Source organism: Camelus ferus, chromosome 13 (assembly GCF_009834535.1).
Source record: "Camelus ferus isolate YT-003-E chromosome 13, BCGSAC_Cfer_1.0, whole genome shotgun sequence".
Lineage (NCBI taxonomy): Eukaryota > Metazoa > Chordata > Mammalia > Artiodactyla > Camelidae > Camelus > Camelus ferus.
Genome location: NC_045708.1, coordinates 41,641,420 through 41,669,065, shown reverse-complemented (window position 1 = coordinate 41,669,065; position 27,646 = coordinate 41,641,420). Strand labels below are relative to the sequence as shown.

The window sequence follows — 27,646 nt, the reverse complement described above, 5'->3', positions numbered from 1 at the left end:
TGCAGCTTTCAGTAATTCATTCATTGAACAAATATTTCAGAGTCAATTAGGTTCCTGTGTTCTAGACACTGTTCCGGGTGTTTGGAAACCGCAGTTGCAGAACACATTTGAAATGGCTCTCAAAGGGGAGCTTTCTTTTCTTTCCTTTTTTTTTTTTTTTTTTTTTTGGTAATTGAGATGACAGTAAGTTTAAGTAATAGAATTCATAAGTAAACTTATAATCTGCATCTGTATATGTACTATAAGAATTAAAATATGAATAAACAAGCAAGACAGAGATAAGCCTGGGGGTTCCATCCTACATGGGGTGGCCTGGAAAGTCTCCCTGAGAATTGACATTTCATATTTGATGAATGAGCATGCAGTTGTTAATTGTTTGTCGGAAGGATGCACGTTTTAAAATACGAGTTGTTTATGCATCAAAACATCTGGGAAGTGTGGAATCTAAAAAAAATTAAGGACAAACTTATTTATAAGACAGAAACAGACTCATAGATATAGAAAACCAACTTACGGTTACCAGGCAGGAAGTGGGTGGGAAGGGATAAATTGGGAGTTTGAGATTTGCAGATACTGACTGGTATATATAAAATAGATAAACAAGTTTATACTGTATAGCACAGGGAACTATACTCGGTATCTTTTAGTAGCTTATGGTGAAAAAGAATGTGAAAACGAATAAACGTACGTTCATGTATGATTGAAGAATTGAGCTGTACACTAGAAATCGACATAACATGGTAAACTGACTATATTTCAATTAAAAAAGTGAAAAAAAATCTGGGAAGTAGCATTCTTGAAGTGAGATGCATAGAAGGCTTCCAAGCTCCTACTTGTGAAATCAAGTTGAAGCTGAAATAGTACCTGGCATGTGGATCCCCCCTCTGCCTTCTCCCTCCTCCTCTGAAATGGATCGGAACTGCCACACTGGAGCTGACCACAGCGAAGCCATGATGTGGATGGTGCTCAGCCCAGCTAAGCCCCGTTGTGATGGGAAGAGCAGATCTGGTTCGAACCTCACTCACCTCTTCCGTTTCCCAGCTCTGTGACCTTCCCAGCTCTGGGGTTTTTCTTCTTTCAATGATGATAATATCTACATTAGCCATGTTTCTAACGTGCCTCCCAGTTCCTGACCTGCAACAGTAGTGCAACAAATGTTAATTTCTTTCCCCTTTTGTATCCATTGTGCATTAAAATCACCCTTGTTATTGAGGGATTAGAGTATAATGCAAGTGTGAAAAAGAAGGAGTCCAAAGCTTTTTCTGGGCACAGGCGCCAGTGATAATTGCAGGGCCGTGATACATGCTAACCATCTCATCTCGGCTCATAAATGCTGGTACATTTTAATCAGATTTTAGATGTTATGAAGGCTCCAAGTAATTACAGTTATTTTTGCCTTAAAATTGAACTGCTCTTATTAAAATGCTTTTATTAAGTCTTTTTATTTTTCCTTCTGTAGTTCTGAAAGATTGTAGAATTTCTGAGCAGATAACTGGGCACTAAACGACACTCAGAGATAAGCTCTCATTATTTAGGTGCAGGAATAGGTCCAAGAAGATGAGGTTGCTGACCAGGGACTTGCTGGTAACCCTGGAGCCTGGAGAGGAGGCAGGCTCCCCTGTCGTCTGTGCTGGCTCCTGCTCGCTCCTCTCCACCCTTGTCCTGATGTGGTGCTCTCATTCCCCTTTACAGAGTATCCCCAGGTCCGTTTTCTCTGAGGCAGTCATCATTATTATTATTTTTCAGACGAGAAAAGAGAGGCCCAAGTATGTTACTATTTGCTTGTCCACAACCATTTACCGGTGGCGTGCTGTGTGTGAGGTGCAGTGCCGGGGACCAGTCTTTGCAGGCGCCCCTGGCAGGTAGGGAAGGCCGGTCCAGGATGGGAACACGGGTCCCCCGGTCCAGCCCCGTGCTCCTTCCATTTCACTTCACCAGGGACTTAGGACCCTCTGAGTTCAAACTGCATTATTACTAATGATGGTGATGATAACCATCCTGAAGAGGACTGGGCTGTAAGGTCATACAGACGTTCCAGGACCATCAAGGCCCGCAGGCCTGCTGTGTGTCTCCGCCCACGGGGCACGTGACAGGTGTAGTAACACAGCAGGCATCACCAGGCTTCTGACCTGGGAGGCACCGTGTGGAGGGGGTTCCACGCACGTGAAATCCGAGCAAAGCTTGATCATGACTGTAGTGTCATCCCTGTTTTACAGGTGACAAAACAAAGGCTTCCGGGTCTTACATAACTCACCGCGGGCCAGGTAGCTCGTGGGCAGCGCAGCTGGGAGTCTAACCCGACCTCACTGCAGAGTTCCTGGGAGGGAGCTCTTAATGGGATTACAAACTGGGACAGATGTTACCAGTGCCCGGTTCCCTCACAAACCGCCTAGACTCCGCGGTGCTTCTTTTTGCTAGAGCCTTCCCCCGCTTTCCCCTTGGTTCATCGGGGTGACCGTGGGAGCCTTCTCCTTTGAGAGGCTGCTCAGTATGCCTCTGCTCACGCCTTTGGAGCTAATTGTGTACAATTTAGCATTCCCCAAGCGCTGACAGCCCTCATTCAAACCAAGTGTGAAAGTTTTTAAATTAGCTTTCACAGTTTGATTCACAGGCAGCAAATGCAAAACAGCACAGGATTAATTTTTCCAACCACCACCACCACCACCACCACGGTGGCATAGCTGAAGGCTATCCTAGCTCATTTCCGTCAACAGTTAGAGAGGCTGAGCAGAGACAGTGTTCTTAGGAGAATGACGTTCTAGGAGAGACCTCTGTGCTCCAGTTACTAAAAGAATCAGATCTGCAAATAACACATGGGCAGGACGTGTGAAGGGCAGGAACTTAGGCATTGGATGGTCCTGGGTTTGCATCTTGGTTGTGCTGCGTTTTGCAGCAGTTTGTCCTTGTATACTGGTTGTGCGAATTGGGACAGATCAATTACCCTTCTTTAGCCTCAGTTTGTCTCGTTGTAAAATGAGAAGAATATTTCCAAATATGTCAAGGCTCCGGTGAGGGTAAAATGATACGTGCTCTGTGTTGGTTTGGCACTGACACCAGAGCAACCTCAGTCAGTCTGAGCTGTTGTTCTTAGTGTTCTCTTGAACTTCTGTTTTCCTGCAAATAGCATTCACTGTCTTAGGTAAGGAATTTTTTTTTTCCTTAGGAGACATTTATTGAGCATCTGGTATGTGCCAAGTGCTGTGCCCAGCACCAGAGATAAGGCATGGTAAATGCCGTGGGGGTGCAGGGAGGGAGCTTCTGACCCACTTTGGAGGGAGTGGCAGTAGAAAGCCTTGGAGTGAAGCCGGGTTTCAAAAGCTATGTAGAATCAGCCAGGTGAGGGGGTTGAAAGGGAGTTCCTGGCAGACAAAATAGCCCACAGTAAAGGCAGAGAGCTGAGAAGAAGTAAGGTCCACTCAGGGAATTTCTGGGTGCTTCCAAATGGTTGGTGAGAACTATATATGAGCCAGTATATTAATCTGCCTCCATTTCCCCACCTGTAAAATAATGATAGGACCTGCCTCTTAGGGCTGTTGTCAGGATAAAATGAATATTTTATCTCCAGGGGATCTTAGTTCTCAGTGGAGGATAAGTAGGGTGAACAGGGTTCCATAGATGCTGCTACCTAAGAGCATCTCAGGGCTGCCATGACGCCAGTGGGTGTTGTGTGTCATCGTGAGGGCCTTCTTGCAGGTGGTACTCTCTGGTGGTGTGACCATTAGAGGGATGGAGAACACTTCTCTTTAGTGAATTCTTGGTCATAATGTCTTCTCGGGACCTGTGTGCTCTAAGGTTTGGGAAATGCTATGGTTGGATGCAGCAGGGAAGGTCTGTGTTCTTGTTCTAAAAGAAATTAACCTGGTTCAGAGTCTAACAGTTGAAAAGAGAGAAAGAGAAGATTCAAAGAGTGTTTTCTTTCTTTTTGTTTAGGGATCCCTTGTTTGATACACAGACACACCCCCACCAGTACCTGGCATTTGAATAAGAACCCACGTTCAGAGGAGTTAGGACCTGAAGGTTTAGACAGAATCTTCCCATATTTATTTAAATATGTTCCTGGTATCCGTGACAAGGTGACAGTTTTGTTGTACAGGTGTCTAAGGCATGGTGTGCAGAGGACTATTGAAAAATCCACAGGGCACAGAAGTACGTCTCAAGGCTTGTTTGCTTAGCACTAAAACAAAGATTTGGTGCCAGGTAATCTCCCAGCTTCTTCCCAGCCACAGGGGTGAACCAGGCAGACTGCATTGATCTGCATGTAGGGAGGAACTGGGGGTGGAGGGGAGGATGGGGATTCCTGGATGTAGGGGCCCCAGATCAGAGGTGCAGCCTGGGAGTTAAGAGCACACTCTCTGAGATCAGACTCCCACACAGTCTCTCTGCTTGGCCGCTCACTGTAACCTCAGGCAAGTTACTGATTTCCGTGAGCCCCGATTTCCTCGTCTGTACAATGGGAGTGAAGAGCAGTAGTCACCTCCTGAGCGTTACTGTGCGAAGCTCCTCCAGCAGCACGTGGGTGTGGGGAGGGCTGTGGCCGTGCCGGCTGCCGGCCGGAGCCCAGGTCTCCTCTTCCCACGCAAATGAGTCAGCAACTCTGAGCCTGTTTCCTGAGATCCTCATGCCCATTGCCTAGAACTGTTGGGAGGATTAAAAGAGGTAAGTTGAACGGGTGGGCAGAATATGACCCTTCTTCTAGTGCAGAGTTCTGGTGCTGGTGTCCGACAGACCTGCTTACTGGCTGCGAAGCCCCTGTGCGCCTGGTTCCTCAGAGCATGCGCACTGGGTGCTCGTGCGGCACAAAACGCGCAGCGCGTGCACTTGACACGAGGCCGGGCCAGAGTCCGAGGCTCAAGAAGTGTTATCTATTGTTCTGTCCTGAGCTGGGCTGGCCAGACAGGGCCTGCGTACTGCGGCCTCTGAAGGAATTGAAGCAGGTATAGACTGTGTCTCCCTGTCGCCCGCAAATGGTTCCAGTGGCTGCATTTCCACGGTGGCCGCAGGAATCAATACGGATGGCTGCCCGATCAATTCAAGTACAGTGTATCTGATAGGCAGACGTCACGGACCACGGCACATAGATGCGGAGGGTGGATTTGAGGTTTGCCCTGAGCCGCAGCAGCAGGATGGGTTTTCTCGGTTTGCTCCTCATTAGACCCAGGGTGCTTATTTTCCAAAACGGAACACATGCGGACTGACAGCCGGTGCATGCTTTTAAACGTACTCAAGGAGAATGAGTTTGTGTGCAAGCATGAATTTGCCTTAGTTCAGTGTCAGGATTCCCAGAGTGTTGTGGCACGTGGTTTTTTTGGGGGATCTCCTCTTTCCGGACAGGGGCTTAAAGCACAGAAGTGGTGTCTTACCTCTGCTTCCTCTTTTCAGATCAGTCCAACGAGGCAGGGTAGGATTGCAGTAAGAGGTACTATGCAAATTCCTTTCTACTTGGGGGTAACTGGAAGGGTTTATCTTTTGCTCTCTGGCATCTTCCAAACCAGTCTGAGTTACCAGCCTCAGATATTCCCATTGCTGGACAAATCCGTTGAATGAATCCAAAGTATTTTAAACCCTGCTCTGTTACTACCATCCCCACAAAGCCCCAAACTGTTGCCTTCCTGGTGTTCACTGGGAAATTAATGAAGTGCTGGTTCAGAATAACCTGTCTGTTGCTTAAATGTGACAACCTTTTGTTGATGCCGAACTTTCTGGTGCTAAATTTTTGTCACAGCTTGATTGATTGTAAGGGATCATAGCTTCTTTTTTTAATTCTATGCGTATTTCTAATTATAAATCCTTGAAAACTCTTATGTCATCTAATATGATAGAGTGCACTAGTTTATGTTCAGCAGAGATGGGTGGGATTTTGATTAAAAGGTGACTTAAGAAATGAGACCGTAAGGACCTGAAACATACCAGCTCAATTCAGGTGTCAGCCTGAAATCGTTGGTCTGTAATCACTTCTCATTCCCACTTTCCTTTCTTGAGTGTGCCTTTCAAAATGACAATTTAGTAATAAGAATGTAACAGCACTGTGTTAAAGGCTTTGAAAACGGTTTATTAGAAAAAGAAGTCCTATGTTTTCCTAAGTCAGTAAGAAGGAGGTGGGCAGAGACGTGATGGTGACAGACAGGTTCTGAGGAGGGACGGTGTGTCGGGCTTTCTTATGTGACTGCTCACGTGAGCTTCACTCACCAGTCAACTATTTGGTATCCCTGTTTTATAGACGGAGAACTGAGGCTTAAACAAGGTAACTTGGCTAAGATCACGTAGCTTTTAGACACTTAGAATTGATCAACTCCTTGCAAAGAGACATCTCGTTTGTTCCTTGCAGTAAACTTAGAAAGTGGGAATTCTTAGTAACTTTATGGTTGAGGTAACAGAGCAGGAATGACTTGTCCAAGGCCCCTGAGCCTCTCAGGGATGGGGCCTTGACTAGTACACAGGACCCTGGACCTCAGAGACTGCACTTGAACAATGTTGCACTGTTGTACACTGAGCAATAATTATGTGAAGGGTTGCAGGCTTTGGGGGGGGGGCTTCCATCTTACTGTAAGATGCTAAGCAGAAATAGACACCGTATATGTGTTTAACCAGGTCCCTTTACCTTTATAAGGTTATATAGATGTCAGTGTGTTAACAGTTTTGGAAAAGAAATTTTCAAAACACTGAGTCTTTATATCCAGATGCTTGGGTTCAGGCTACCAGCTCAGTATTGAGAAGGGCCAGTGCAAGGAAGGGACTGAAATGGCAAAGAAGGACCCAGGTCACAGCCACCATCTAAAATGAGCAAGGGGTCTGTGTGGTGCCTGATGACATTACATGATTTTTTTTTAGGGAAAACTGTTCTTCTGAATTTGGACACAAGGAATGCATGTAGGGAAGGGGGATGGAAAGGGAGGGAAAAGTGGGAACAGAAAGACCTTAGAATTCCAGAAGTTCCGAAGGGAGCCTCGGTGCCTCTGGTCTGTTGTGGGCACTCCTGGAAACCCCAGAAACGTGAGGATGCTCTTCCTTCTTCCTCTGCTCACTCACTCCCTTGGTCATTAGCGCCTGCTCACGTGACACGCAGTGTCCTTGGTGCTAAAGATGCAGCAGTGAATCACACGGTCTCCGCCATGGAGGGTTACATTACAGTTGGGGGATTTGCACAGCAGACGCCATGAGCATGCAGCTAACGCGGTGTATCGGAAACTGCTTTGGAGGAGAATATAGCAAAGGAGGTGGATTGAGAGCACAGAGTATATAGGTTTTGTAATTGTAAACAGGGAAATCATGGAACGCTTTCCTAAGAAAGAGGGACTTGAAAGAGGTTGGGGGTCCTTCTGCTGTGCCAGCTGGGGCAGAGAGAGCGGCAGGTGCAAAGGCAGGAGCGTGCCGTGCAGGTGGGAGGAATCGCAGAGCGGCCAGTGTGCCTGGAACAGGGCAAGGAGGGGAGAAGGTGGCCAAGGAGTTTGTAGCAGAGTATCAACTGAGCAGTTTGCATTCTAGACGGAGTCTTTCAAGTGCTTATTGAGTTTGTGCTTTGCTGGCCAGGCACTGAGGTGCAGGGCACTGAATAGCTGACCATCAGTGCCCTTCAGGAGTGAGTTGAGAACTGTGAAAATCTGAGGATGCTCTCCAGAGAGAATGCTGCTGGGGTAGGGGAGGCTGTGCTGTGTGGGAGAACGAGATGAGGCATTAGGGATCCAATCCTGCCCTGCCACGTGCTGGGAGGGGCACCTAGAGCAGCAACCATTTAACCTCCAAGTCTGTTTTCTTATCTGTAAGACAGAAAAGTGATATCTACTTGTATACTAACTATGCATATAAATAACAAAAACAAATTGCTTAGGGAAATCGTCTTTATAAATAGGGTAGATACAGAGAGGTAATTACGTCCAGGGACTTGTAAGTAGCTGAATAATGTTCTGGTTAAGAACCCGATCCAGAAGCCAGACTTCCTACAACCCTTTATTGACCATGTGATCGAGGCAAATCACTTAATCCCTCCATGCCTCACTTGTACAATGGAAAAGGTGATACCTGCCTGCCAGGTTAACAGGCATCTAACATACGGCAATCCAGACTAGTCCTGAGTGTCGCTGTGAGTTCCAAGGAAGTTGTGCGAAAATCCTCAGATTGTTCACATATTTGAGCTGCACTGTACCGATTTCCAGTATATTTAAAAAATTTCATTGTTTTCTGAATCCAAATTTTACCTAAATGGCCAAACAATTCCAAAGAAACCAAATCCTTGTGTTTGGTTCTGTTTGCTCATCCCATGCAGTGTCTCTTTAATTTCTTCTTGGTTTCGTCGTGTTTACCAACAGCTCTAAAAATACATTCCAGCTTCCAGAAAGCGAATGACAATAGCTATAAGAAGGTATTAGAGGCAGTGTAAACTTGTCTTGCTTGAAGTTAATGTGAAAAATGTGGAGAAACAAATAAAAAGGGGAAATTTGGAAAATTGGGCAATGATGTTTAACCAAAATGACATGTGCCTCTCTGAATGTGAAATGCACAACGGCGTTAATGCCTCGCCGGCTGCATGCCATCCTGAGGTTTTATCACATCATAATGCAGTGATGAGGTATTTCTTTGCTTTTTTTAGCTTTTCCACTCGCAGATGCCAACAATGATTATTTGTAATTTCAGAAATAAAGATGCTCAAAAGCAACATCTGCGATTCCATATTTTTCTGTGGGATTCAGAATGCATGTCTTACTCCTATCTGTAACCAGGGGATGTTTGCAGTCAAACGTAATCCCTGTGTACTTGATTTAGCTCTGGGCCATACTGACTAAAAGGTTTTAAAATGGGGCCTGGGCTCCCGGTATCTACACGATGTGGATTCTCGACCTTTTAATCCCCATTTTCTTTAATACAAATAAAAGAGAGTTTATCAGTTGATTCAGATGAGTGGGAATGTGCCATGTAAATTTCAAGGAATTATGTGCTAAATTACAGTGCCCATTTGGGGGCTTAAACATTATTCTCGGCGACGCAGAACTGGCATGGATTTTATTTTAACTGAAATGGCACACAGTGGCAGGCAATTATTTTTGTTATTGTATTTCCTGTCCTGGCCTCCAGAACCTGAGTACGGTGGAAGGGGATGTTCATTTATAATTTGACCTCCTGAATTGTTCTTGAAATGCAATTTAATCCTCATATCAAGCAGACTCTAATGCTGTATTTGCCAGTAAAATAGTCATTTGCATTTTTTATTGACAATACAAATTGTGTTTAATCAGGCAGTCGGTGTGTTAACATTTCCAAGTGATTGAAGACCTAGTTTGGTTCAAACTACATCCCATTTTAGGTCAGATGTATTTTGTTCTTCTTAATTATCAGGGTACATAAAGTTGCTTTTTAACATTGTTTTTTTTTCCCCTCACTGTCCAGGTCCCACCTAGCTATATTCGCTTGTCTCTGGAAGAAAGCCAGAAGGCTCTTAAATTCTTGTTTCCACATTTACAGATTTCAGCCCAGCTTCGAAGAATAGGTAGAACGTATTTCTACTAATGTATTTGATTATTAAAAAGACTGTGGTGAGACAGAAGTAGTTCTGGACCACAGGTCAAAAGGCTACGGTTTGGGTATCATTACCAGAAAGAAATGGATAGTTTTCCATGTGACGCCTCACTTCTCTGAGCCTTCGATTCCTTATATAAAAACAGGAGCGGGGGGACAATGTCTTTTCTCTTTCTTTTGGATTTTTCTCGAGCTTTTATTCCTTGAGAGGTACCGTAGCTAAGCTGGCTGAGAAGCCCATCTCCATTTTTATGCCAGATGACCTCACGCGGGTTCACCAATCGCTGCCTCAGTTTCCTCGTCTGCGTAGTGGGGAGAGTGATCGTACTTAACTCCACAGGGTTGTTGTGAGGAAGAGCTAATGTGTGGAAAGCTTCCAACAACGCCTGGCCTGTGAGGAGGGCTAATTATGCTTCTTATTATTGTCATCATTCTTAATATTGATAGCATTGCCACACAAGGTCATTGTGTGGATTAAATGAGTTTATATTTGCAAAGTACTTACGACAAACCCTAGCAGGTAGTAAGTCATCTAAGTGTTTGCTACTGTTTTATTTTTAGTTGGCTACCGTTTATTAAGTGGTGGCTAGATGTAAGGCATTGTGTTCGAAATGCTTGTAGCAACTTGAGAGGGACTTACTGACTTCCCTTTACAGACAAGGAAAAAGACTATGAGAGGTTAAACCACTGAGCCCGCTAGTGAGCAGCTGTCAGGACTTGCGAGCAGGGCATTCTGACCCACGCAGGTTCTGTTTCACATCTCTGCTTTCTCAGCCCTGGGCTCAGGCCCCGCAGTCCTGAGCTTGGAGTCCCCTCCGGACAGTGTTCCAGGCTCTTCCCTCGCACACAGGGCTCTGCAGCTTCGTCTGGCCTCCGTGGTCGCCGTGGTGGCCTGGGCTGGACAACACTGCCCTGCTCACACCCCTCAGGGGAACTTCCACTTGGCCTGGTTGTCCAGCTGTGAGACAGCAGGAGTCCAAGGCCTGGGGGCCTATCTCGGGTTTCTTCCTCCCCCTAAACACCTGCTCCAGCTGTATCCTCCCCCATCACCTCCTCCAGCTCCATCTCTATCCCATTATCCTCAGTGCAACACACATCAGCAATGAAAGGGATTAGGACAGATGATGGCAGTGATGGCTTCTAGTTTGTCATTCACTGGTCATTGAAAGTATCCAATGTGGTTTCATTGGTCCACAAAGACACAGAATATAATATACCAAACATTTACAGAGAGTTTACTATGTGCCAGACCTGTCCTAGGCATGTAACTGTTGTAGGCAGCAGTTACATATGAATTTATCTAACCCTCACGGCAACGTAGGCGATACGTCCTAATGCCATCCGCAACCTGCGGACGAGTCAACAGGTCAGAGTGCAGGGAGTGGGGTGACTTTGTAAGGAGTGGGACTAGCAGACCCTTCAGCCTTTGAATTCTGCTCGTTTCTTCTGCTCTGTGATAATTGGCTGGTTGAGCACAATTTACCTGGCACCGGGATGTTGTAGGTGAGACACGAGAGTGGAAGAATAAAAGGGAAAAGGGTTTATTGGGCACCTATGGGCCGGGCTTCAGGCTCCGTCGTTTACCCCTGTTACCATATGCCGTGTGGAGAACAGTGGCCTAACGTGGCTATGCTCATTCTCCTGTTAGAGATGAGGTCGCTGAGACCTGGAGCTGCTCAGTGGTTCCTTTGTTGCACACTGTTACCTGGCAGAGCCAGGATTCAAGCCCAGAGCTGTCCAGCTGTGAAGCTCAGACTTTTGCCGGGATTTAAATTCCTCCCTCTAGTTTTAAGACTACAGTAGTAAACAAAACAGACAAGACGCCTGCCTTAAAGAGGCCTTCATTCTAGTTCAGGATTCGGGCAGTAAACAAATAAGCAGGTCACTGCAGATGTGTATCAGATTGATGGGGGGGAGGTGAGACAGCCCCCGATCGAGGAAGCAGGCACTTTGCCAGGGCCACAGGGAGGTTGTCTCTGGGGTCCAGAGGATGGGAAGAAGACAGCCATGAAAAGAGCAAGGCAAAGAAAGTGCCAGGCAGAAGGAACAGCAGGGACAGTGGCTCTGGAGCGGAAGAGAGCATGGGATATTCGAGGGACAGAAAGAAGGGCAGTGGCACCTGGGGGAAGGCAGGCAGCGGGCAGATCGGGCAGGGCCTTGAGGAACAGGGTAAGAAGTCGGGACTTCATGCCATTGTCCATAAGACTTAGAATAAAATTAGCCCTGTGACCTTGAGCCATCCCTTTATAGCTCTGAGTCTGCAGTGTTTTAATCTGTTAGAAGCAGGCAATCATCCGTGCCCTACGTCCATCTCAGGGGTTGTTTGAACATCAGATGACAGGAGGAAATCTAGCTGCGTTCTTCAGAAGCCACAGAGAACGATGGCTAATTTACCTGATGTATTTCTCCTTGTAAAGAGAAGAGTCTTAGAAGACAGATTTCTTTAAAAAGGAAGCTAAGCGGTGGAGTTTCCTGGGTGAGAAGTCTCTCACTGGCTTGCAGTAGTAGTCACGGTAGTAGAGGTGACAATAATGATGGTATCATAAGAGTAAGTATTCAGTGAGCTCTTACTGTATGCTGCAAACTGAGCTCTGCTTTTTAAATGCGTTGTTATTTTATCCTCACATCACTACATAACACATAGATACTGTTATTGCCTTCATTTGACAGTTGTGGGGCTGAGGCACAATGAGATTAAGTCTCTGTTTCCATGTATTTAGTTGTGGAATAACAGAAAACTCAACAAGTGGCCTGAAGAGTAAGATGTTATTTTTATCGTATTATATTAAAAGAGTGAGAGTAAACTTGTGCCAGTAAATCTGCTAAGAAAGTCATCCAGAACCCAAGATCCCCTCCTTTCTGATCCATCATCCTTAGTGTGCAGTGTTTGTTCCTCATGAGAGCAAAGTAGCTGCTGTAGCTCCAGTTTTCTTATCTCAGTGCCAAGTCAGGAGGAAGGGGACAAACCATAGGAGTTGAAGGAGAAGAGTCATTGTGAGGAGGGTAAAAGCCTTCGACCTGTGAAGCTTTGCCTTTTAGGGGAAAGGGAAACATTTTTTTTTCAAACTTTTATTTATTTATTTTCTTTCTTTCTTTTCTTTTTAATTGAAGTGTAGTCAGTTTACAATGTATCAGTTTCTGGTGTACAGCATAATAGTTTAGTCATACATACATATATTCAATCATACATATACGTACATAACTTTCATACTTTTTCATTATAGGTTACTACAAAATATTGAGTATAATTTCCCGTGCTATAGAGTATAAACTTGTTATCTATTTTATATAGAGTAGTTAATATCTGCAAATCTTGAACTCCCAGTTTATCCCTTCTCACCCCCTCTCTCCCATCCCCCGCCCCCTGTAACCATAAGATTGTTTTCTGTCTATGAGTCAGTTTCTGTTTTATAAGAACATTTATCTACGTCTCATTTGCCTCCACCTGGGTTACATGACCAACCCTAGCTCAAGTGGAAGCAGAAGTTTGGAATTTCACTTGATAGTTGAGTAGGACAGAGAAAGCTGTCAGAAAGTGTGCCGGTGAGCCGGGCCCCAGTCACACTGCTGGGAAGTGGCGAGGCATATTTCAGCCCAGTCATTTTGACTCCAGGCGGCGTATCTTTGACCACAGTGCCCTAGTGTCTCCCTACTGGGGAGAGGCTTGGAAATCTTGGACCGGGTGTTTAACCTCTCCATGCCAATGTATTTTTATTTGGAAAAGAGGAGTAATGAGAGTCTTTTAAACAATACAATTTTAGTGAAAAAAGAAACTGGTGTCATTCTGAATAGTTTTTCTTAGAAACAAAGTAGAAATCTGATTTTTAAAAAGAAGTCAATTTCTGTTATAGTGAAACCTATGCTTTATGAATGTAAAGTCTGATGTTCAAATCAAGAAAAATATATTTAATCATTTCTTCTGAAAAAAGAGTATTTAAATAATTGGGTTATTGGGAGGATAAAACAAAAGAGTCATAAAGCAGCTACCACAGTGTCTGGCATGTAGTAAGTGCACACCAAATACAGGCGTCCCGTGTTTTCTGTGCCTCACTTGACTGCACGTCACAGATGCTGTGTTGTTTTTTTTTTTTTTTTTTTACAAACTGAAGGTTTGTGGCTACCCTGCATGGAACAAGTCTCTTGGCACCATTTTTCTGACAGCATTTGCCCACTTCATGTCTCTGTGTCACATTGTGGTAACTCTTGCCATATTTCACAGTTTTTCATTATTGTCATATTTGCTACGGTGACCTGTGATCAGTGACCTTTGACGTTACTACTGCAACTCGCTCTTGAGGGATGACAGTTAGCATTTTTAGCAATAAAGTGTTTTTTAATTGAAGTTTGTACTTTGTGTCTTTAGACATAATGCGTGCTTAATATACTACAGTGTAGTGTAAAGATGACTTTTTAAATTAAAATCTAATTGATTTACTCTATTAGTTGAGGTGTACCACCTAGTGATTTCATACTTTTATATAGATTTTACTCCATTTAAAGTTATTATAAAACATTGGCTGTATTCCCTGTGCTGTACAGTATATCCTTTTATCTTACTTATTTTATACATAATATTTTGCAGCTCTTGACCTCCTCCCCCTATCTTGCCCCTCCCCCCTTCCCTCCCTCCTGGTAACCGCTGGTTTGTTCTCTATATCTGTGAGTCTTTCTCTGTTCTGTTATATTCATTTATTTGTCTTTTTTTAAAAGATTCTACCTATAAGTGAAAACATACAGTATTAGTCTTTCTCTGACTTATTTCACTAAGGTTCATTTAGGTTGTTGCAAATGGCAAAGTTTGATTCTTCTGATGGCTGAGTAATACTCTGTTTTGTGTGTGTCTGTGTTTATGTATCTATATTTGTATTTGTATCTACATGTACCACAACTTCTTTATCCAGTCAAGCAACTTAGGTTGCTTCCATATCTTGGCTGTTGTAAATAATGTCGCTATGAGCATTGGGATGTGTGTATCTTTTCAGATTAGTGTTTTTGTTTTCTTTACCCAGAAGTGGAATTACTGGACTGTATGTAGTTCCATTTTTAGTTTTATGAGGAACCTCCATACTGTTTTCTGCAGTGGCTGGAGCAGTTTACATTTTTACCAGCTGTGTAAAGGGTTCCTTTCTGTCCACATCTTCACCATTTGTTAGTTGTGTCCCTTTTTGATAACAGCCATTCTAACAGGTGCGAGGTGGTATCTCACTGTGGTTTTGATTTACACAACCTTGATGATTAGGGGTGCTGAGCATCTTACATGTGCCTGTTGGCCATCTGCATGTCTTCTTTAAAAAAAATGTCTATTCAGGTCTTCTGCCCATTTTTTATTTGGTTTGTTTTTTTGATACTGAGTCGTATGAGCTGTTTATGTATATTTTTGATATTAACACCTTACCAGACACATCATTTGGAAATATTTTCTCCCATTCAGTATATTGTCTTTTTGTTCTGTCTATGGCTTCCTTTGCTGTGCAGAAGCTTTGAAGTTTTATTAGGCCCCATTGTTTATTTTTACTTCTGCTTCTTTTGCCTGAGGAGACAGATACTTAAACATAACTTTTATATGCACTGGGAAACCAAAACATTTGTGTGGCTCTCTTTATTGTGATACTTGCTTTATTGTGATGGTCTGGAACCGAATCCATGATACCTCGTAAGTATGTCTGTATATGTTAGTCGTTCTTTTTTATTCTTATAGTTAGCAGACAGTTCTGTGTCAGTATTTATGGTTACAGAAAGTCAAACAAAATACAACGCAACCTTTGCTTTGTAGGCGCTCAGTTGTTCAGACTTGCTCATAAATGATCATTTACAAGGTTAAATTCATTGATGGGAGGGAGGGGCCGCAGTAGCACGGACAAGGGAGGGATTGAGGTTCCTTAGAGGTGAATGGGAAGAGATGGCTGAAGTGAGGGAGTCAGGGATGAAAGGATGAGTGTTTACAGAAATGTTCTTTAGGTGGCAAAAAAAGATGAGACTGGCCTCACTAGGAAGATGAGAGGGAAGATGATTCCTGACAGAGGGAACAGCATATGCTTAGCAGGTGCAAAGCCACAGAAGGGTCATACTGCACAGCCTGTGGGGGGAAGCACAGGTATTTCCAACAGGCTGAAAAGTAGTGTGGTTAGTATCTATAAATACTGAACTCCCAATTTATCTCTTCCCACCGCCTCTTCCCCTAGTAACCATAAGTTTGTTCTCTATGTCTGTGAGTCTGTCTGTTTTGTAAATAAGTTCATTTGTGTCCTTTTTTTTTTAGATTCCACATATAAGTGATATATGTCATATGCTATTTTTCTTTGAGTTTGTGATTATACGTCAATAAAAAAATAAATATTTAAAAAGTTTTTTTAAAAATTTAAAAATAGTATGGGGGTGAGCAAAATTCCTGAGTGTCTTCTTTACCCCAGGCCCTCCGCTGGGCCCTGGGGACACAGTGAGGAATGCGGGACAGCCTTGCTCTCAAGAAACACATCCCACTGACACTCTGTATTCTCCTATGTTAAATAGGGCAGAAAAATGGACAACACCTAAGTTTTGTTAACTGTCCGCTCTGTGCCAGATTCAAGGTTTTGTGGACGTTGTCTCCTGGAACTTCCAGGTCATCATTATTCTCTCCCTTTTACAGGTGGGGAAACCGAGACTCGGTAAGATTAAATGAGTTGTGCAGACTCTCCAGCTGGTCAGGTGTACAGCAAGTATTCTGACTGCAGAATCTGTGCACTCTGCTTTCTGCACTGCTTCTGGAAACCTGGGTGGTGGCACACACAGGCACAGTGCACCACCCCTGGTGTTACAATGCAGTGATATCCAAGAGCACTTCAGAGCCAAGTGCAATATAAACACCGAGTGCTGGGATTTTTTATTTTGTATCTTATTTTAAGGAAAGGAAAGCCCTTTACTCCTACTGTAAATTTCCACAAGCTTGTCAGTTTCCCCTGTGCCAGGATGATTAGCCGGAGTGGAGCTGTCCAGGTTGCTTAAGTGAAGGCAGATGACTTGATTGTTGTTCAATGCCTTAGCTGTCACTGAGCCGCCTTCCTAAATATGATCCTTATTGCCCTGCTCACCCTTCTATAAACACCACCTCAGTGAAAGCATAAAACATTAAAAACATCTCCTGGGTGACTGCTATTGCCTTTTGAATTAACACCAGAAATGCTCATTTGAGAGATGTGGTTTAACTCAAGCAGTATTCCTTGACGGGTTAATGAAGATCGTATGTTATACTTTAACCTAATATAACAGCATCAATTATTTAGTTATTTTTTTTTTGATTGACCTCTTCCAGATTATTTAATAGTAGATTTTTCACTCTTCCGAAGATTTAATTCTGAGACTCAAGCACCTTCTTTTGCCGTTAGAAGTGTCCTCTGCAGACAGAGACGTGTGTGTGTATGTGTGTGTGTATTTTTGTTTTTCTTTTTGGAAGAGACACATTGCAGACCTTTCTGGAATTAATGAATGTGGTGCATAAGTAACTTTGCTAAACCTAAATGTAACAGAGAATCAAATTGCAGATGACATGGGAGGAAGGTTTCAAAGAGGTAGATCATTGAGCCGAGACAATTAGAATTGCTGTTTAAATATGCAGAAAGCAGAGAGGCAACCCTGGAAAGGGAGAATGGGTTACAAAACCAGTGCCATTATCATCTGTGAGGAGTAGCCCTCTGTCTCTGACTTTGTAACCAAGAAATAGAAGGCAATACGGAATCGCGTCCATTAACTTGTGTTGTAGGACAGTCTGAGTGTTCCCATGATGTCTCATGGGCTCTGCAGGGAGGAAGGAAGATGGAATTGGAAGGCAGACCACCTGGCATCCACTTCTCTCATGACACCAGTGAGTTCTGGGACACTTGGATTCATTGGCCTGCTAAGCCAAGTCTCTTGACCAGAGACTAGCTCTCCTTACCCTGGACTCCCGCAGCTTTGTGGACTGTTGTTCTAGGCTGTATGAGGGTTGCGATACAAATACAGCCTATGAATTATAGAATTACAGGAAGGTGGGATACTGGGATGACAGAAATTTTCCCACGCAGGCAGATCAGGTTGAAATTTGTTTCTCAAAGTGTTGTCAATGGTAATAATTTTTCCATGTCAACTTGTCAGCACCCTCCGTATATTAATCCTCCTACTGATAATTTTAGTACTAATAGCCAGAGTTTATCTAGTGATTTATAATTTGCCATGGGATATTTAGCTATATTATTTCATCTCATATCCCATGTGGGCAGACGTTATTTTGAGCAGGTGTCTGTTTTTTTCCATGATAATTTTAAAAGTCATTGAGGGAAACGGGAATCCCACCTTGGCCTTCAGGTGTGGACAGAGAGAATTGGGGGTCAGAAGAGCTAACATTGAATCCTGGCCTTTCTAATCATTAGTTTTGTGACCTTAGTCAAATCATCTAAACTTCATAAAAGTCTTAGTGTCCATATTTTTAAACAGTTTGAAATAAACATGACCAAGAAAATGACACAGGCATAAAGTTCAATAAGGTGTATGAAAGTACTCTCTACTGGGAAATACATGGAAATGGGTAGGAGGCTGCTGGCCTAGGGGTGCTAGGCACCTGGCGTCTTGGAGACCACCACTCACTCCACAGTGGATATTTCTCGTCTTTTATGGCATTCTTTTCCTTGAGTCCATGTGTAGCCTCACGATTCTTTTCAGAACAACACTCCAGGCTGCCACGGACTAGTTGATCACACCTGGAGAGAGAGATGAACACTCACCTGCCGTCCCTGCCCTGACCCTGTTGTTGGGCGCACGACCCACCCCCCGCTAGGTCTAGGTGCTCTGTGCCGCTGGTTAGGTGGTGGCTGTGAGAAACGTGACCCTGCAGGATGCATCAGGGTCCTGGTGAGCAAACAGCCTGGTCAGGTCAAGAGATGAGCATTTTTAGAACCAAGAGACTCAGTAACTCATGGTCTGTAAATGATTCGATTCCTTCCCCCAAATCTGACCTATGGGGTTCTTAGAGACGTCAGCTAAAAAATACCACTGAAGGTTGTTTTGAAGCATCTAAAGGTACTCAGGACCTGAACGCCAGATCAGTCAATCCCCATGCTCATGCTTTCTAACTTTTTAATCTCTTTGGCTTTGAGGAAGAGTGACTCTGGCAGAGTCAGTGATTTGGCCACTCACATCCTGAGGGGCCACCTTGGAGCCCCCCAGCCCCTAGGATGGGAATCCTTCCCTTCCCGTTCTGGTTTGGTTCCCTGGCAAGCTCAGTGCCATTTGTCTTAGTATTTGCATCTCCCCTCTCCTGCCAAGGCACAGAGGGGTGTTCTGACATGTGCTGGCATCTTGGTGATCTCTTAACCTTCTTTTCCCCCTGACATCCTCCATGGCAGAACAGACCATTTGGGGCTGCTTGATTGCCAGATTTGGCAGCCTCTCTAAAGAGCCCCATCTGCAGCTCTGGAGGATGGGAAGATGGTTTCCCCACGGGTCATGCAGAGATGCGGTCACACGCTCAGAATTACTACCCCACTCTTGTGTGCGAGGCACCTGGCGCTGCAGAGGGGCGAGTGGTGCGTGGGGAGGAGGACTGAGCTGCTCTCTCTTCTCTGATGGCTCCTCCTCTGCATTATGTCAGCAGGTCTCCGAGTGTGGTCCTGGGCAGGGAGCCCCACCCTGTGTTCTTGTAAAAAGGGCTGTCTGTGGAAAAAGATAGGGAGCTCTGCCTGTTACATGAGCTGTTTGTGAAACCCTAACCCCCATGATGGTATTTGTAGGTGGGGCTTTTGGGAAGCAGTTGGGTTAGATGAGGTCGTGAGGGTGGCGCCCCCATGATGGGGTTAGTGCCCTTGTAAGAAGAGACACCAGCAAACTTGCTCTCACTCTCCCCCACCCCACGTGAAGACACAGCAGGAAGGCACCAGCTGCAGGCTAGGAAGAGAGCCCAGAGGAGCGGCAGGTGATCTGTTCTGGGGACTCAGCGAGGTGTACGTAGGGTTGCCAACAGAGGGTGAGCTCTCACCAGAAACTAAATCTGCTGGCACTTTGATCTTGGACTTCCCAGCCTGCAGAACTGTGAGAAAGGGATGTATTAAGTCCCCCAGTCTCTGGTATTCTGTTAGGGCAGCCTGAGCTAACTAAGATGCTGCCTGGTCCAACATCATCTTGGAGAACGTTGAGCAGAGCACCATGCACCAGTTACCAGTGCCAGGGGAGGACTCCAACTCTGTGAAGGAGAGCAAAGATCATCACATTGCCAGCTGCTGGGGCGAGAAGTCCAAACACTTCCGCACCCTGCATCTTGGTATCAGAATCACCGAGGAAAACAACATAGTCAGGCGCTGGATGGAACAATGCTTTACTTACACGGAGAAGACCTAGAGCAAGGTCAGCCCCAATAGTGGAAGTTGTTCCCCCGTGGCTGGTAGCCAAAGCAAAGCAATTTGACCTACAAACCCCCACCATGGAGTCAAAAGACTGGAAGTTGGGTGTGCACCTTCAGGCCATTGATGCATACCTCTAAACTGAATAAGGAGAAGACACTGGGTCTGAAATGGAAAAATATTTCCATACCAGGCGATAAGCCCAGCACAGACCTTGTGGACTCTTGAGCTGTTGCTAAGGAAGTTTTCCAGGCCCGGAGCCCATTCTTATGTGGCTGAGCTAAGGTGGAAGGGCTTTATGCATGAGACTGCCTTTCCCAGCAGAGAATCACAGTGTACACGGTAGCATCAAAGGCTCTGAGAAGTCCTGCAGTGGAGAATGAGATTAACACGTGCTTCCCATATGCACCTGTTTATGAAACCCATTTTCAAAACACTTCTGTGTCCTACTTTTCCTCAGAGGTCACTTTCGGAAGAGCTGAATTAGGTCATAGTTTGCCCTCCCTTGCTTCCTGCTTCCTTTAGAATGTATGCCTGGAGCAGGCAGAACATGAGCATTGCCTTTTTGTTTGATCTTGAACCTAAGTGTCCCAGGTTCATGTCTGTGTATGATTTGGCCAGTTTGGGAGCTGAGAAGAACAAGGTGGACAGAGTATGACCTGGCACTTTGAATATAAGGGAAAATTATGGAAAGGGCTGGAGTGGTCAGTTTATGGTGCAGTGTTAATTATCCCCAAGCATTTAGCTGCTGGACTGTAAGCTCCTTGAGAGCAGAGAGTGTATCCTGTTCGTTATGCCCATGCCTAGCAAACACGTGGAGCCTGGAGAAATCTCTGGTAAATGTTTGTTGAATAAATGAAATCACTTGTAGGTGTTTAATAGATTCCTAAACCTTTAATGCCAAAGAAAGAAGCCAAGTAATTGGTCCAAATTTGTTTAGAAACAAGGAAACCAAGAGTCAGAGAGAAAATGTATCCAGTTGAAGACCATTAGTGGGCTGGTGAAATGGCCCTGATGTTGCAAATTTAAAAAAGAATGATGAGAATCAGTTAGTTCTTGATTTCTTGAAATCACGAATTTTATGATTCTAGAGGTGGATTCTAGGGAAAGGAGTATGTTCTCTGAGTTGGTGTGTTGTGGGGATGGTATGTTTCCCCTTATCTCTGTTAACCTTTAGTCATTCACTTCAACAGCTATTGTTACCTGCTTACAATGACTGACTTGTGTCTTAGTTTGGGCTGCTGTAATGAAGTACCATAGACTAGGTGGCTTATAAACAGCAGAAGTTTATTTCTCACAGTTCTAGAGGCTGGAAGTCTGGGATCAGGGTGTCACATGGTCAGGTCCTGGCAAGGAACCTCTCTGGGATTGTAAACTGCTGACGTCTCTGTGTTCTCATACGGCAGAAGGGCCGGGCAAGTTCTCTGGGGCCGTTTATATAAGGGCGTTCATCCCATTTGTGAGGGCTCCACCCTCATGACCCAGTCATCTCCCAGAGGCCCCCACCTCCTAGTACCATCACATTGGGCCTTAAGATTTCAACATATGAATTCTAGGGGGGACACGAACATTGAGTCTATAGCAGCTTGTCTCTAGAGCTCTAGGGGGGAGAGTGACAAATAAGACATAGTCTCAGTCCTTCAGAAGCTCACAGCCTAGTAGGTAGTAAAACATGTAAACACCTGGTTATAGTAACAGCGCCTCCTCCGCACCAGGTATCCTTAGGCGCTGTGTATATAGTGTTTCATTAGTCCTCGCACCAAACCTACATGCAGCTGAGGTTTATTACCTTTTTGCAGGTGGGGAAAACGAGTCAGAAAGGTTACGTGATCTGCCGAAGGTGGCCGGGCTGGGTTCTGACCCTCGCCCTGTATCCCACTCTGCTCCGTTGTGTGATGCGTGCTTACAAAGCAGAGGGACCTCCTCTAGCTGCAGGAACAACGCCGGGTCTGAGAGCCCGGAGGAGGGGCGGGTGATTTGTTCTGGGGATTCAGCGAGGTGTACGTCGGGTGCCGAGGACTGGGAGCTGCTCTTTCTCCGCCTTGTTTGCCGACATTCTGCCCCAGGCTGGCCCGGAAGGAACTTGCAGTTGAAGCCCAGGGAAGTCTAGTGGCTTCACTGAAAGTAAAAGTGAAAGGCCAGGAAGGAGATAGCTGTGGCGGGTTCCGCGACCTAGGTCACCTGCATGGCTTTTTTGGGAATGGGGTGAACGTTTGTTGAGCGCCCACTCTGTGCAGGGCACTAAAGACACAAAGAGGAGACAACCTCAGCCCCAGCCCTCGAGTAGTTGTAAAGGGATCAGTTGAAACCCAAACAGAGCTAAACACAGAGTGATGGAGCACGGAGGAGGGGAGCCGCTCTGTGTTGTGCAGGCATGGAGGGCGGTGGGAGACAGAAGAGGACCATGCCAGTTTTTCACGGGATGCAGAGCAGGGAGCGGTGCCTTCAAGAACAGTTGGGAGGTTACCGGGAGCAGAGAGGAGATGGCTAAACCAGGGCAGGGCTTGGGCAGACGCTGAGAAGGAGGATGGATGCTGGGGAGGAAAGGCTGGCTGGTGATGCAGCTTGAGGATACAGGAGGAGGAAAGGCAGGTGGGGACCAACCGGGAGGACCTTCAGAGCCCCGCCACATGAAGGCATTTAGACCATGAGCAGTTTCCATCTTAGCATTCGTTCTCCTTTCCAATACACGCTGCTAATTGAATTTTTTTTATGGACTCCAAGACCCACATTAACACTGTCTACTTTTAATTCCCTACAATGGGGGAAAATCTCTTGGTTTTATTGACTGTGTCTTTATCTGACTTCACCTAATTGGAAAATAAACAGATGAAATGATACCTTCACTACTCATGAATAATTCATGTTCTCTCTGACTTTTGTCATAAAAGAGAGCCTAGCAGATCTGTCTTTAAATTAGGATATCTGGTGGATGAGAGAAAAAATGTGAGCGATTAACTCCAAATTGAGTTTAGTGTGAATTTCTGAGAGTCGGAGCCCTCCTCCGTAATGAAGTTTAGATTGGTTCACGTAACGGTTCACCTGGCTCTGGCGAGGCCCAAATTCAGAACATATGAGTGCTATTGACCTGTTAATTTGAAATGTTTTAATCTGCATAAAAATGGATTGTATTAATTGTTTCACATTAACCAGGGCTGACGATGGTGTCTGATTGAATTAGGCTGATTTCCCCTCTGTCTCTAGGCCCTTTGCGGTCTCCTCTTCCCCCAACCCGGGTCACTTTTCTCCCCTCCTGTGCCAATCATCTGAACAGGTCGGGCTGTGTTGCTCTCAGATTAGAGAACCCTGCCGACCGTCTGCCCGTCTGCAGATAGACACACGCAGTCACCCTCACGGCGACTGCACCTGCCTGACACCTCTCTCCGAACGGTCCTTTTTTCTAATTACCCTGGGTAACATTTCTCCACCCCAGTCTCACTGCTTTATGTTATTTCCGAGATCTCAGCGACTTCCTTTAACTCCTTACACTGGCCTGTGCTTCAGAAAAAAAGACTGGAACTGAAAAATCGGTTTTAAGAAATGTAGTTCTTAATTATCTTACAGGCATACTCTGAAAGCTGGTACTGAGGTGTTCAGTGTAGTTGAACCTGGTTCTGTGCCTGAGGAGGTCATGGTCTGGGTCTGGTGATATGGCTTAAATGTATGGGAAGTTAAGTCATCGCTCAAATCAGTACTGAAGGAGAGATCCCAGGCCAGATACTTGGTCACATGAGTGATGGAATCCATGGGGACTAAGAAATACTGAGGTTTCCCGAACGTGCTCTGTGTTCTGTTTTTGTTTTTTTCCTCCCATGAGTCTAAGGCTATGTCCAGTTCTTTGCTGGACCTGGAATAACTTCCCTCTGTTATAATTCAGGGACATCCTACCCTTTTCCGGGAAGGCTTCCTCGGCCACCACCACCCCGTAGTCTCTTTCGGTGCCCTCTTCTGGGCTCTCTCCGCTCCTGTCAGAAACAAACCGTCACTGTGTTTACCTTACCATTTACTTGTCTCCTTCAGTCAGCTGGGGTGAAGGGTTCAACTTGCAATATAGAGGGAGGCAAGACAGGAGAGGGAATTTGGGGAGAATGAGGTGGTGTGTCCCAGGCCTGTGCTTTTCGGTGTGTGGTCCACGGCAGTGAATTAATGAATCTCAGGCTGCACCTCAGACCTGCAGACGCAGCACCTGAGTTTTAACAGATCCCAGTGGTTCGTAGGCACGTCAAAGCTTGAGGAGAGCTGGGCTGGTCTAGGCTCTTGCTTCTCAAACTTGGCTGTGCATCGGAACCACCTGGGGGGGTCTTTGTAAAGTCCTGCTGCTTGGGTCCCCCTCCGAGCTTCCGATACACGTGGTTGAGGTGTGACCAGTTAAAAGCTGCCCAGGTGTTGCTGATGTGCAGCCACACACGTGCGCCACCTCCGGGCTCGTGTTTCCCAGTGCTGTCTCCTGTCAGCGCACACCATTTCTGTCTGCCTTCCTTGCCTCTTAAGGGTAGGGACTCATACATCCTGAGACTCTAATCTAATATCTGTCACTGAATAATTGTTTCTTAAAGTGAGTGGAAATAAACCTTTAGTTTTGAATCTGAGGACAGCATTGGAGCAGATTTACTCAAAAGTACCATCAATAGCTTGGAGGAAGAATTAAGGCATAGTTATTAACATTGATGGCACAAAAAGAATTCAGAGTGTTCTCAGGGGGCCCAAGTCAAAGATGACAGGATAGGTCAAGGTGTGGGTGCCCAGATTTCATGGGAGTGGGATGGGGTGGGGAAGACACAGCATGTCGTCTTTAGCTAGGAAGCGAGGGGACTTCCAGGTTTTGTTCAGTTCAAGCCCTGGATGATGCTACAGTGATGACTGAGCTGGTCACTAAGAAAAATCACTGTACGATTTTCAAATGCATTCATGGAAATACAGTATTCACTCATACAAGGTATTGAACAGCTGTATCTCCTTTGGGTACCATGCTTTGAGAAAGTCGTGAGCCTTGTGGGTAATAGAGAAGTCATGTCATGGGAGGGGGCGTGTGGGAATGCATCCCCAGAGAAGAGGGGGCGTGGCGAGGACACGATTGCTTTTTTCCAGAGGACTGCCTGTCATGTGAGCAGAATTGTGCTGTGCTGCTCCGCGGGGCAGAGATGGGGCCAATGGAATTCACGGAGGCAGATTTTGGCTCAACATCGGAAAGACTTTGTGCCAGGGAGAGCTGTCCAATAATAGAACTGGCTGCCTGGGGAGATGGTGCAATGAGCGAGCTCTCTATCTTTGGAAATGTTCTAGCAGAGCCTGAATGGCCATCTGTCGTGGGTATTGTGGAAAGATGCACGCATGCGGTGGATGAACAAAATTTTGTTGATGATGATAATAGTAGTAAATGTGACTCTGTATACTGAGTGCCCCTGGCATGTGCCAGGTACTGTGTGCTAGGCAAGTTTATGTCCATTAGCATCTTGAATCCTTCTAAAGCCCTAATGAAAGTGATAGTTACTGTTTCCATTGTACAGAAAAAATGGGCTCAGAGCTAGGATTTGAACCCTGGGCTTTCTGATCACCAAACCATAATCTTATAAATCTACCACCTGCCTTTTGTGGTCCCTTCCATCTCTAGAATTCTATAATTTCTGGTGTTTTTAGACACTGGATTTGAAGTGACCTTTTGGCTTCTATGTGGGAAAGGTCCAGTGAAGAGCTGGCCATGAAGGCTTGGGAACTGAGACGGTGGTCAGGATGGCCGATGGGGACTTGAGCATACTCTACCAAGAGGTGAGGGTTGATGCCATGGGGTTGGTAAGATTCCCAAGGTGGTGACTGCGGAGGGGAGAGAGGTCAGGGCGGGCTGACTCCTCCGTGTGTGCTGTTGGAACCTCAAAGCCATGGGAGTAGCTGTGAGCCCTGCTTTCAGAGTAGGGAGTGGACTGTTCTGCAGGTTGGAAACTTGATTTTTAAACCTCAGTAAAATGCAAATACATCTATAAGTGTTCAGATTCTAGTTTGAGACTGTGCAAGTCGTGCTGAAATTGGAGTCAGTATAATTCAGCGACTCAGGGTAAAGCTTCCACCATGATATTGGAACACTGCTGCTCCCAGCTCTGTGTCCCTCCACACTTCACCTTCCTGTGCCTCAGTTTCATCCTCTGTCGAATGGGGATGGTAACACCACCTACCCCACGGGTTCATCCTGAAGCTTAAGTGAAATAATACACATAAAGTGCATACACAGTGGCTGACACAGGGAAAGCACTTGGTGTTTATATTCTGATTTATCATTAAATCGCAGTAAACTGTCAAGTCCCACAAATGGAGTAGTTTCCTTAAGACCCTCTGGTCTGTTTTATTCAGATCGAGCCACGCTATGAGAATTCAGTTTACATGAAAAAAAAAAAAACACAAATGCACAGCTGATACTCTTAGTTAATCAAACATTTCAGCTTCCTATTTCAGTCCCTTTTTTGCAGTTTCTAAACTATATGAATCTGCTTCCTCACTGTAACGCATGATCTGCTGTGCAGAGTTGAGGCAGCACAAAGTCGAAGTTGAAAGAAGGACTGTGTGGTCAGACTGAGTTCAGATTTTAACTTTGCTGTTTACTAGTCCTGCCATCTGGGGCAATTAGTGTGTCAAAGCCTCGGTTTCTTTCGAATAAAATGGAGCTGATAGTAGTATCTACCTCCTAGGGGGCTTAGAGGTTGAACTGGCTTATGTATAGAGAGGGTTTAGGAAGGTACCCAGGGATCTTCAACACAGTAGGCACTCAGCCGATGATGATGGTGATACATGTATTTTGCAGGACTATGGGATTTAAAATGCGTCAGGGCCCTTGTTCTGCGCGTCGATGTTGCTTATACAGTCCTATAGTGCGTGTGCATAATCTATGGATAGCTTTCTCTATAAGCAAGAGATGCATGGACTGGGGGATTCCATGGGTGGGCTTGGGGGGAGGGATCTGTGATGCTGCTGAAATTGTAGGCAAGACATAGGGGTTCGCATGTTTATCTGGGGAGGATCTATGCTTTCATTCCTCTCACTGTGACCTTATAAAGTTTAAGAAATGTTAGCATAAGAGGCTTGAAGTGGAACATGAGACTCTTCTTAAGAGCAAGCTGAAAACCCAGCTAAGGGTGACTTTGGGAATCAAGTCATTTTGTTATCTCATGGAACAAAGCATCAGAGGTGGGCGGTCTCGAGGTTGGCGCAGTAGTTCAAAGACGTTATCAGGGGTTCATGGCTTTCTGGTCTGTGTCGTCTTTAAATTACTTGCCTCATGGTCCCAGGATAGTGGCCACATAAACAAGTATCACATCCTTGCATAACTTCACTGAAAACAGAAAGAAGCCAGGGCAGTCAGGACGGTGTGACGGAGCTTTCTTTATTTGTCTACTTTCTCTTACCAGAGGTTAAAAAACACACAATCAAACAAACGCCCCAGAAGTAACTCTCAAAAAGCAAGATACCTCCACCTCTGCTTATTCTTTATTTGCCAGACTGCCTCCTATTACCACTTCCAGCCAGAAAGCAAGTATCTCTTTTTTTCAGCATCTCTAAGTGGAAGAGGTGGTGTAGGTTAAAGAGCTTTCTGTCATTAATGTACCAAAGGAAACGTGAGGAGATGTGCCACAGGGAGGTCACACGAAGCATTTGAGCACTGGGGGTGGGCAGTTGTCTGGTAAGAAATGGACAGCATCTAGAGAAGGGAGCTGGGGGATCAGGGAGGCTTTAAATGCCTTCAGGATGCTTTACCCTCAGCAGGTGTCGTCCATCCGTGAGTAATAGAGAGGAAGTGCCCCGATTCC

At 45.3% G+C, this 27,646-nt stretch overlaps 1 protein-coding gene across 5 annotated transcripts in view; it reads left to right on the top strand.

The window, feature by feature from the left end:
* The window catches only part of DAB1 (DAB adaptor protein 1), a 385,062-nt gene that overhangs the window by 70,355 nt on the left and 287,061 nt on the right, over positions 1-27,646 (top strand). The window lies entirely within an intron of this gene.